Source organism: Jaculus jaculus, chromosome 2 (genome assembly GCF_020740685.1).
Source record: "Jaculus jaculus isolate mJacJac1 chromosome 2, mJacJac1.mat.Y.cur, whole genome shotgun sequence".
Taxonomy (NCBI): Eukaryota; Metazoa; Chordata; class Mammalia; order Rodentia; family Dipodidae; genus Jaculus; species Jaculus jaculus.
This window is the reverse complement of record NC_059103.1, coordinates 5,404,191-5,415,856: the sequence shown is the minus strand read 5'-3', so window position 1 is coordinate 5,415,856 and position 11,666 is coordinate 5,404,191. Positions and strand designations below refer to the sequence as shown.

The 11,666-nt window shown below is 47.1% G+C and overlaps 1 protein-coding gene across 2 annotated transcripts in view; it reads left to right on the top strand.

Annotated features, from left to right (window-relative positions):
- The first annotated feature begins 893 nt into the window (after positions 1 to 893).
- Positions 894 to 11,666, top strand: part of Ocm (oncomodulin) — a 31,937-nt gene continuing 21,164 nt past the window's right edge. For both annotated transcript variants that reach the window (XM_045144319.1, XM_045144321.1), the window contains exon 1: positions 894 to 1,086. The gene's annotated coding sequence lies outside the window, so the exon portion shown is untranslated. The remainder of the gene's footprint in view (positions 1,087 to 11,666) is intronic.

Genomic DNA, 11,666 nt, shown 5'->3' with positions numbered 1-11,666 from the left:
AAGAGTGAAAGAATGGGGTGCATGTCTTTTAAAATATATATATATATTATTTATTTATTTGAGAGAGAAAGAGGCAAAGAGAGGGAGAGAATGGGCATGCCAGGGCCTCCAGCCACTGCAAACAAACTCCAGATGCATGCACCACCTTGTGCATATGGCTTATGTGGGTCCCGGAGAATTGAACCGGGATCCTTTGGCTTTGCAGGCAAAGGTCTTACCCACTAAGGCTTCTCTGCAGCCCTGGCACCTGCCTTTAATCCCAGCACTTGGGAGGCAGTGGTAGGAGGATCACTGAGAATTCGAGGCCACCCTGAGACTACATAGTGAATTCCAGGTCAGCCTGCGCTAGAATGAAACCCTACCTCGAAACCCCAAAAACAAACCAACAAACAAAAGTAGTGAATGGCACCTGCCAACTTGATGGGCCAAAATTTCTGGCAAAAGAAACTTCACTCTTGGAGGGATGGGCACAGATAATTAGACAAAATGATTAGGGCTGGTTAAATTCTTGCTCCTGAGGGGAAGCAGTGACGGAAGACTGGGACAACTGGGTAAAAGACTGGGTAAACTGGAAGCCTGCTGCTGATGGAGGGGCCAAAAGGTGGAGGTTGGGGACAGAGAGAAGAGAGGCTGAGGATTTGCCCAGCTGTGGACAACAGCGTCCCCTGGTGGACACAATGAAGACTGCGCCCTTTCCCCCGCGACTTCTATTCCCCCCACCCCCACCCCAGGGAGAGTGGCTGTCATCCAAAAGAAAAGAAACCGAAAACAAGCCAGGTGCGCTGGCTCTCACCTCCATTGGGGCTCTGCGAATACTCTTTCTGAGCACACCCAGCCTTGTAGGTGTCCTTAGCTTCCTGAGTTATGAGGTTCCCCTCCTCCCCGCAGCAGGGAGCGTTCTAATTCAGAGGCGTGACAACACGTGCGTGTAACGCCCCCTCCCACCCCCGACACACACTATTAATTGAGAGTCACATATAGAGAGCAACTACGTGGTGGTGCACGCCTTTAGTCCCAGCACACGGGAGGCAGAGATAGGATCGCCGTGGGTTCAAGACCACCCTGAGACTACCTAGTGAATTCCAGGTAAGTCTGGGCTTGCTCTACCTCAGAAAACAAAAATGAAATTTTTTTTTTTAAATTTATTTGAGAGCGACAAACACAGAGAGAAAGACAGATAGAGGAAGAGAGAATGGGCACGCCAGGGCTTCCAGCCTCTGCAAACGAACTCCAGACGCGTGCGCCCCCTTGTGCATCTGGCTAACGTGGGTCCTGGGGAACCGAGCCTCGAACCGGGGTCCTTAGGCATCACAGGCAAGCGCTTAACCGCTAAGCCATCTCTCCAGCCCTAAAATCTTTTTTAAAAGAGATATTTTAAAGTATATGGGAAGGTAGGTGTGATGGGCACACGCCTGTAATCCCAGCACAAGGGAGCCTGAGGCAGGAGGATCATGAGTTGGAGCCCAGCCTAATGACACAGCGGGCCCCTCCCAAAGCCTGGTGAGAAGAAAGAGATACCTGTCCTAAAGAAAGGAGCAAGGGCATGAGTAGGAACAACACAGGTAACTGATGCCTTCCTCAGGCTTCACTGCGATGTGTTCTGCACTAATTCATGAAAACTGCTGAGTTGTCACACATGGTCATCTCCTTTTTTGTTTGGCAATATTGGGGACTGAACCAAAAGTTCCTCTCTGTCTTCCTTTCAAACACTGGTTCTGTGAACGGAATACCTTGCTTTAAAACAAACCGCTCTTTTCTTACCCCTCCGTTCTGGTGCTGTGGTTTCTTTGGGATTTTTGTCCCTTCTGACTTGCCTTCCTCTGGTGACCTCTACAGGCAGCTACAAAATTTATTCCCACAAAGGAGGAAAAAGGAGGCTAGAGACATCAGGATTCCTCGGGAAACAAATGTCTTATGCACACACATGCACAATTTTAGAGCAATTTTGTATTTCCTTTTTATCAAAAACTGGAGCATTTTATGTAGATTTAACCCAAAATTTTCCACCCGGGAGCTTAGTTTTCTGCATGTATGTGTGTGTGTGGTGCACATGCATATGCATGCTTGTATGTGTGTGGGCACATATGTGTGTGGGGGTGCCAGTCTAGCAAAAAAAAAAAAAAAAAAGGCTTAAGCTCCAAGTTCAGTGAGAGGCCATGTCTCAAGGAAATAAGGCAGAAGTGTGTTACAGGAAGACATCTGACACATGTGTGCACACAGGATACATGCACACACCACATGTGTGCACCTACACAATTCTCTTACCAAACAAAACAAAATAACAAAAATTAATTACATGAGCCGGGCGTGGTGGTGCACGCCTTTAATCCCAGCACTCGGGATTAAAGGCAGAGGTAGGAGGATCACTTTGAGTTCGAGTCCATCCTGAGACTACATAGTAAATTCCAGGTCAGCCTGGGCTAGAGTGAGACCCTACCTCGAAAAACAAAACAACCACAACAAAATAAATTACATGAGTTTCCCAAGGTCAGACAGCTTGAAAGGTCAGAGTGAGTACGGTAACCCATTCTAATCTTCCACTCATGCAAGGCCACATTGAAATTGGAAACGTCAAGGGGTCCTGAAACATTAGCATTATCTTCTAGATTCGGCTCCGACGTACACACCAAGTCTTTGGAGTGTGTGTGTGTGGGGGGGGCGCTGTTCATGTATGGTGTGAGTGCTCACGAGCATATCTGTATGTGGAGACCGAAGGACAGCCTTGGACGTCATTCTTCAGGCACCATCCACCTTCTTTGAGACAGGATCTCTCATTAGCCTGGAGTTTACCAAATAGGCTAGACTGGCTGGCCAGTGAGCCCCAGAAATGCCCCTCATGTTTCTGCCTCCACACACCCATCACATTGACTTTTTTCTCTCTCCTCTCTCTTTCTTTCTTTCTTCCTTCCTTCCTTCCTTTCTTTTTTTTTTTTTTTTTTAAGGTAGGGTTTCTCTTTAGGTCAGGCTGATCTGGAATTCACTATGTACTCCCAGGGTGGCCTCGAACTCCCGGCAATCCTCCTACCTCTGCCTCCCAAGTGCTGGGATTAAGGACAGCGCCACCATGTCCGGCTTGACTTTTTTTTTTTTTCTCTTTTAATGCATGGGTTCTGGGGATTGAACTCAGGTCCTCACACTTGTGAGGTAAGTATTGTACTGACTGAGTCACCCTCCCAGTCCCTAGGTCTCTGGAATTTTTTTGTTTTGGTCTGGTTTTGGTTTTCTGGTTTTTCAAGGCACGGTCTCACTGTAGCCCAGGCTGAACTGAAATTCACTATGTAGTCTCAGTGTGGCCTCGAACCTCAGCAATCCTCCTACCTCTGCATACCAAGTGCTGGGATTAAAGGTGTGCGCCACCACACCCAGCTCTGGTCTTTGGAGGTTTGTTTTTTTAGCATTTTATTTATCTATCTTATTTATTTATTTGAGACAGAGAGAGAGAGAGAGAGTGAGAATGGGTGCGCCGGGGCCTCTAGGGCCACTGCAAATGAACTCCAGATGCGTGCACCACCTTGTGCATCTGGCTTACATGGGACCTGGAGAATCAAACCTGGCTCCTTAGGCTTTACAGGCATATGCCTTAACCACTAAGCCATCTCTCCAGCCCTGGTCTCTGCAATTTTTGAATGACCAGTCCTGTTACTTGAAATCTGTCCTATTTTCCCTGGAGTCTGCTTCCCTGGGGACATTGCTTCCCAATACAAGGACACCTCCCCTCCCCTGCCAGCACCTGCCCCATAGGGGACAGGCAACAAATGGGGCCTGGGAACACCAGATGCAGCCTGCCTCATGATGCTCAATGCAGACGCGAAGTCGCCTTACTCACCTCACTTGAGTCTCCCTTGACCGCTGCCGGCAGCCCATGTGTAAACTGAGACAGAGATGCTCACATTTCTGGTTCATGAAAAAATCAGCCTCTTCCAGCATTTCGTTTCTATTCTCTGATAGCATTTCCTATGTGCCTGATCAGCTCTGGGCTCTCCTGATACCTTTTCAACACTCCTTGTGCGTATGCGTGTGTGTGTGCACGTACGGGAGTTTGGAAGTCCATGTGATTTTCGAGGTAGGGTCTCACTCTAGCCCAGGCTGACCTGGAATTCACTATGGAGTCTCAGGGTGGCCTCGAACTCACGGCAGTCCTCCTACCTCTGCCTCCCGAGTGCTGGGATTAAACGCGTGCGCCACCACGCCCGGCTGAACGCCCTCTTGATCATAAGAACACTGGGATGACAGCTGTGTGTTATCATCATGCCTGCCTTTACGGGGTCCTGGGGGTCTACACTCAGGTTGCCACACTTTGCACAGCAAGCACTTTTATCCATGGTGCCATTTCCCCATCTTTCCAATATATGTACATATTTTATCTTTCTTGAGGTAGGGTCCCACTCTAGCCCAGGCTGACCTGAAATTCACTATGGCGTCTCAAATTGGCCTTGAACTCACAGCAATCCTCCTACCTCAGCCTCCCGAGTGCTGGGATTAAAGGCGTGCGCCACCATGCCTGGCTTCACCTTACTTATTGAGGCAAGGGTTCTCACTGAACCCATTTGAGTATGCCTAGCTTTTTTGTTCTCGAGGTAGGGGTCTCGCTCTAGGCCTGGCTGACCTGGAATTCACTACGTAGTCTCAGGCTGACCTCGAACTCACGGCGATCCTCCTACCTCTGCCTACCAAGTGCTGGGATTAGAGGCGTGTGCCACCACGTCCAGCTCCAATGTACAGTTTTTGATGAAGGGCAAAAAAGGATTGGGAAGCAATCGCAAATAAATAAACAAACAAACAAACAAACAATCTATACAGTGATTAAAGACCACAGAGTCAAACAGAGAAAAAGCTCTAAGACCAGATTTTTAGTGAAAACTACTAAATTGTCAAATGTGCACGTGACAGGGGGTGAAACTGTATCATCATCCTTTTTTAATATTTATTTATTTTGTGAGAGAGACACACAGAGAGAATGGGCACGCCAGGGCCTCCAGCCACTGCAAACGAACTCCAGACGAGTGCGCCCCCTTGTGCATCTGGGTCCTAGGGAGTTGAACCTGGGTCCTTAGCTTTATAGGCCAACGCCTTAACCGCTCAGCCATCGCTGCAGCCCTCATCAACATCTTTAACAAGGTGGGAGGCATACCGTGGGGAGCTCAGTCCTCAAAAAAGATGCTAGCAGAGAATGGCTGCCTCACACGGTGGTTACCTCACTGCCAGGTTGTTATTGAAAGACAATTGAATTTTAAAACATAAAATGTGCTTAGCTGAGCCTGATAGACGGCAGGCCTGTACTCCTAGCATTAGAGAAGTTTGAGACGGCAGGATCTGGTGCCAGTTTAAGGCCAGTCTGTCCTACATATTGAGTCCAAGGTTAGCCTAGGCAACTTAGTGGGACCCTGTCTCGAAATAATACATAAAAAGAAGTCTGGGGATCTAGTTCATTTGAAAAGCACTCACGGGCTAGAGAGATGGCTTAGCGGTTAAGGTGATTGCCCACAAAGCCAAAGGATCCTGGTCCGACACTCCAGGACCCATGTATGCCATATGCAAAAGGTGGCACATGCATCTGGAATTCATTTACAGTGGCTGGGGGCCCTGGTATGCTCATTCTCTCTCTCGCTCTCTCTCTGTCTCTCTCAAATAAATAAATAAAATATATTTTAAAAAAAGAAAGAAAAAGCATTCACTCACCTAGAATCTACCAGTGATGAGGGGCTGGGGCCGTGGCTCAGTGGCAGAGCTCCTGCCTAGAATCCCCCAGTGAGGGGCTGGGGGTGTGGCTCAGTGGTAGAGCTCCTGCTAGAATCCCCCAGTGAGGGGCTGGGGGTGTGGCTCAGTGGTAGAGCTCCTGCCTAGAATCCCCCAGTGAGGGGCTGGGGGCGTGGCTCAGTGGTAGAGCTCCTGCCTAGAATCCCCCAGTGAGGGACTGGGGGTGTGGCTCTGTGGTAGAGCACTGCCTGACATGTACAAGACCCTGGGTTCAATCCACAGTACTGCCAAAAAAAGAGGGCGAGGAAGAAGTTGTCCTCAACAAACAACATTGGCCTTTTTCACTTTGTACATTTTCTTTTAAAATGAATGTTTATTGGGGACTTTTATATATGAACACAGTGCAAATAGGTTGTATTCCCATCAGGTTGCCCTTTTTTGTCTCCTGTCCCAGCCCCCATTCCATTGAGGGCCCTCCTCAGTTGGGGTGTTGGTAACCATGAATGCACAAGTCAGCTCATGTTGGGAGGAATACGCGATGCCTCACATCATGCCTTTCCACCCTGGGGCGCTTACATTCTTTTTTTTTTTTTCTGAGGTAGGGTCTCTCTCTAGTGCAGGCTGACCTGGAATTCACTGTGTAGTCTCAGGGTGGCCTTGAACTCACAGCGATCCTCCTAACTCTGCCTCACTAGTTCTGGGATTAACGGTGTGTGCCATCACGCCCGGTGGCTCTTACATTCCTTCTGCTCCCTCTTCCACAATGTTGGCTGAGCCTTGGAGAGTATGTTATATGTCTCCTTTAGTGTTGAATTCTTGGCAGCCTCTTATTTCCTGCTTTGAGGAGTTTTGAGTCTCCTTGGTGTCTACCACCATCTCCATAGAGAAGACCCTCTGTCTAACAGTGAGAGGAGCCCTCGAATCTATTTAATCCAGAGCTTCCTCTGCAATGCTTCCTGGGCTTCATTTATAAACTTTTCTTTCTTTCTTCTTCTTTTTCATTTTCTTTATTCCTTTCTTTCTTTCTTTCTTTTTTTCTTGCTTTCTTTTTTGAGGTAGGGTCTCCCGCTAGCCCAGGCTGACATGAAATTCACTATGTAGTCTCAGGGTGGCCTCGAACTCACGGCAATCCAGCAATCCTCCTACCTCTGCCTCCCAAGTGCTGGGATTCAAGGTGTGCTCCACCACACCTGGCTCATTGTGTACATTTTCATTGGTGTGCACTGACATCTCAATGAAGTTTCAATCTGCAGTTCTTCAATGGCTCTTTACCATCTACAGCGTGTTGTGGGTTGATGAGGAAGATCTATTAAGGAACAAAGCATTGGAAATGTAGGCAAAAGAGGGGAGAAAAAGGAGAGGGCTGCTTTTGAATAAGCAAAAAGGGATGGGGCTGGGGAACTGGCATTGGATATAGCACATCGCATTAGATAGAATGTAGACAATTCATTCCGTGCACAGGAAAGGAGATTGTGTGGGTGTAAATGATGGTAGTGGAAAGAAAGTCTGGCAGACTTGGAGAAGCTCTTCTCTGTTTCCACTTTCTCTGTCAAGGAAGAACTGAGGTTTAATACTAGTTAGCTCTGACAGAAGGCACTAAGCAACTTGAAAAAAAGGAAAGATTAGTTAATGCTTGGCTTCAGAGCCTTCAGTCTATCATGGCGGGGAAGGTGTGGTGGGGCAAAGCAGTTCACATCGTGGTGGCCAGGAAGCAGAGAGAAACAGGAAGGGGCCAAGGCAAACTGTGCTCCTCAAAGACAGTGATCTGCTTCCTACAACCAGGCCACAGCTCCCACGGTTCCATTACCACACAATAGTCTGTGCAAAATGCAAATCCAGGATGGAGGAGATGGCTCAGCAGTTAAAGGGGTTTGATTGCAAAGGCTGCCTGCCCACATCAAGCCAAATTGGCAAAATGGTGCATGTGCCTGGAGTTCAACTGCAGTAGCTAGAGGCCCTAGTGTGCCCATTCTTTCTCTCTTACTCCAATAAATAAAAACATTTTAAAATAAAATTAAATTAAAATAATGGGAGCTGGAGAGATGGCCCAGAAGCTAAAGGTTGTTGCTTGCAAAGCCTCATGACCTGGGTTCAATTCCCTGGTACCCTGGTAAAACCAGATACACAGAATAGTTTATGGATATGGAGTTTGTTTGCAGTGGCAGGAGGCTCTGGTACACCCATATATTCTACCTCTCTTTCTCGCCCCCAAATAAAATAAATATTTTAAAAAATATTTTTATTTTTAGAGATTTATTTGAGAGAGAGGGGAGCAGAGAGAGAGAAAGAGAGAGACAGACAGAGAGAGACAATGAGTGCACCAGGGCCTCCAGCCACTACAAACAAACTCCAGATGCATACACCACCTTGTGCATCTGGCTTACGTGGGTCCTGTAGAATTGAACTGTATATACATGTGTGCATATATATATATATTTGTTATTTGTTGTTGTTGTTTGTTTGTTTGTTTTTTGTTTTTCGAGGTAGGGTCTTACTCTAGTCCAGGCTGACCTGGAACTCACTAGGTAGTCTTAGAGTGACCTTGAATTCACAGTGGTCCATCTACCTCTGCCTCAAAGGATAAAATGAATATTTTTTAAAAAATTAAAATTAAAAAGCCAGGCATGGTGGTACACTCCTTTAATCCCAGCACTCGGGAGGCAGAGGTAGGAGGATCGCCATGAGTTTGAGGCCACCCTGAGACTACATGATGAATTCCAGGTCAGCATGAGCTAGAACGAGAACAAACTTTAAAAAAATTTTTTTTAATTAAAAAAGTTAAAGCCAGGGCTAGAGGGATGGCTTAGTGGTTAGGGCGTTTGCCTGCAAAGCCGAAGGGCCCAGGTTTGAGTCCCCAGGATCCACGTTAGCCAAATGCACAAGGGGGCGCACATGTCTGGAGTTTGTTTGCAGTGGCTGGAGGCCCTGGCATGCCCATTCATTCTCTCTTTCTCTGTCAAATAAATAAATAAATAAAAATTTCTTTTAAAAAGTTAAAGCCAGGGATGAGTGTATAGTTCAGTTGGCAGAGCAGTTACCTTGCACATATGAGGCCTTAGGTTCAATTCCCAGCACCTCAAAATTTAAATTTAGTAGTAGATTGAAATATTGGTAGGCCAGAGCTCTCTTCGTGTAATCTCTCTCTCTTTTTTTTCTTGTAGAGAGAGCAAGAGAGAGAAAGTGAGAGAATTGGTTCACCAGGGCCTCAGCCACTGCACTTGAACACCAGACGCTTTCACCACCTAGTGGGCATGTATGACCTTGTGCTTGCCTCACCTTTAGGTGTCTGGCTAATGTGGGATCTAGAGAATTGAATATGGGTCCTTAGCAGGCAAGCTCCTTAACCACTGAGCCATCTCTCTAGCCCTTCATGTAATCTTTTCTGAACACACCCTCCAGACACTCCCAGAGACATCCTTCACAAATCTCCTAGGCATCAGACAAGAGATGCGGCTAGTGGTTAAGGTGCTTGCCTGAAAAGCCTGACAACCAGGGTAGTGGCTCACGCATCTGGAGTTCATTTTCAGTAGCTGGAGGCCCTGGCATGTCCATTCTCTGTCTTTCTTATCTCCACCCCCCCCCCCGGCTTACAAATAAATAAATATTTTTTTAAATCCCATAAGAGTCTCTCAATCCAGTTAACTTGATAATCAAAATTTGTCATCTCCTGAGAATGAAGTGCCAAGACACAGAGATATAGGGCAGGAGCGAGAGAGCAGCCAGGAGCAGGAGAGAGAAAAAGGACTAGGAGTATGAGGTGTAATTTCCCGGCAGGAATTTTGTTTTTTAAGTTTTTATTTATTTATTTATTTGCGAACAACAGACAGAGAAAGAGGCAGAGAGAGAGAGAGAGAGAGAGAGAGAGAGAGAGAGAAAGGGTGTTCCAGGGCTTCCAGCCACTGCAAACGAACTCCAGACGCGTGCGCCCCCTTGTGCATCTGGCTTGACGTGGGTCCTGGGGAATCGAGCCTCAAACCAGGGTCCTTAGGCTTCACAGGCAAGCGTTTAACCACTCAGCCATCTCTCCAGCCCAGGAATTTTTTAAAATTTTGTTTATTTATTTGAGAGAGCAAGAGATGAAAAGAGGCAGACAGAGAGAGAGAGAGAGAGAGAATGGGTACACCAGGGCCTCCAGCCACTGCAAACAAACTCCAGACGCATGCGCCACCTTGTGCATCTGGCTACGTGGGTCTTAGGGAATCGAACCAAGGTCCTTTGGCTTTGCAGGCTAACACCTTAACTCCTAGGCCATCTCTCCAGCCCCCTAGCAGGAGTTTTGGCTTGCATGAGACACTTCAGACTGGAGAACACTGCACAATATAACATGCTGTGCCTGTTGTTAGATACCATCAGCTATGACCTGGGAATCCCATTAAACAAGTTTGGTGTCATTGTGACCCAGTCACCTGATCTTGCCACTTTGAGCTTCTCTCTGAAAGTGCCTCAGGTGTTTTTGGCACAGCTGAGTAGTATGATTTGCAAATGTCTGAATTATTCATGACTTTGACCTATTCTAACAAGAACTTTGCCCAAAAGGCTAAATTATTAAGCACCCAGAGTGATCTTTGACAGTGTTAGCAAGAAAACCAGGGCACAGGTATTTTTTCTTGCTGAACATTTTTTGTTTCTTAAAGGAGTCGATCCTTTTATCAGTGAGCCATAAGGCTTTCAAAATGAAAGATGGGGGCAGCAGATGGCATGACTGCCTCAGAACACAGAAGGAAAAAGAGACCCTGACCAATTAGACAAAGAGCAAAAAGCACCGCTTGAAGGCTTCTTTTTTTTTTTTTTTTTTGGTTTTTCCAGGTAGGGTCTCACTGCAGCCCAGGCTGACCTGGAATTCACTATGGAGTCTCAGGGTGGCCTCAAACTCACGGCAATCCTCCTACCTCTGCCTTCCAAATGCTGGGATTAAAGGCATGTGCCACCACACCTGGCTCCTGAAGACCTCTTAAAAATGTATTTATTGGGCTGGAGAGAGATGGCTTAGCGGTTAAGCGCTTGCCTGTGAAGCATAAGGACCCCAGTTCGAGGCTCGGTTCCCTAGGTCCCACGTTAGCCAGATGCACAAGGGGGCGCACGCATCAGGAGTTCATTTGCAGAGGCTGGAAGCCCTGGCGCACCCATTCTCTCTCTCCCTCTATCTGTCTTTCTCTCTGTGTCTGTCGCTCTCAAATAAATAAATAAATAAATAATTTTTTAAAAATGTATTTATTGGGCTGCATGGATGGCTTAGTAGTTAAGGCACTTGCCTGCAAAGCCAAAGGACCCAGGTTCGACTCCCCAGGACCCACTTAAGCCAGATGCACAAGGTGGCGCATGCATCTGGAGTTCGTTTGCAGTGGCTGGAGGCCCTGGTGTGCCCATTTTCTCTCTATCTGCCCCCCTCAAAAATAAATCAAAATCAAATCCCTTTTTAAAATGTATTTAATTGCACACACACGTGTGTGTGTGCGGATGTGTGTAGGTGTACCAGGGTCTCCTGGTGCTGCACATATATGTCAGATGTGTGTGTCACTTTATGTGGTGTTGGGGAACTGAGCCCAGGTTGGTAGGCTTTGCAAGCAAGCACCTTTTATCATGGAGCCATCTCCCCAGACCAGAAGATTTTTTTTTTTTTTTGGCTTTTTGAGGTAGGGTCTCACTCTAATCCAGGCTGACCTGGAGTTCACTATGTAGTCTCAGGGTGGCCTTGAACTCATGGCAGTCCACCTACCTCTGCCTCCCAAGTGCTGGGATTAAAGGTGTGCACCACCACGCCCGGCTCCAGAAGATTTTCTGTTTATTTATTTATTTATTTATTTATTTATTTTGAGGTAGGTTCTTGCTCTAGCCTGAGCTGACTTGGAATTCACTATGTAGCTCAGGGTGGCCTCAAACTCGCAGCAACCCTCCTACCTCTGCTTCTCAAGTGCTGGGAGTAGAGGTGTGTGCCACCGTGCCCAGTTTGCCCATCTTTGACTAATGAT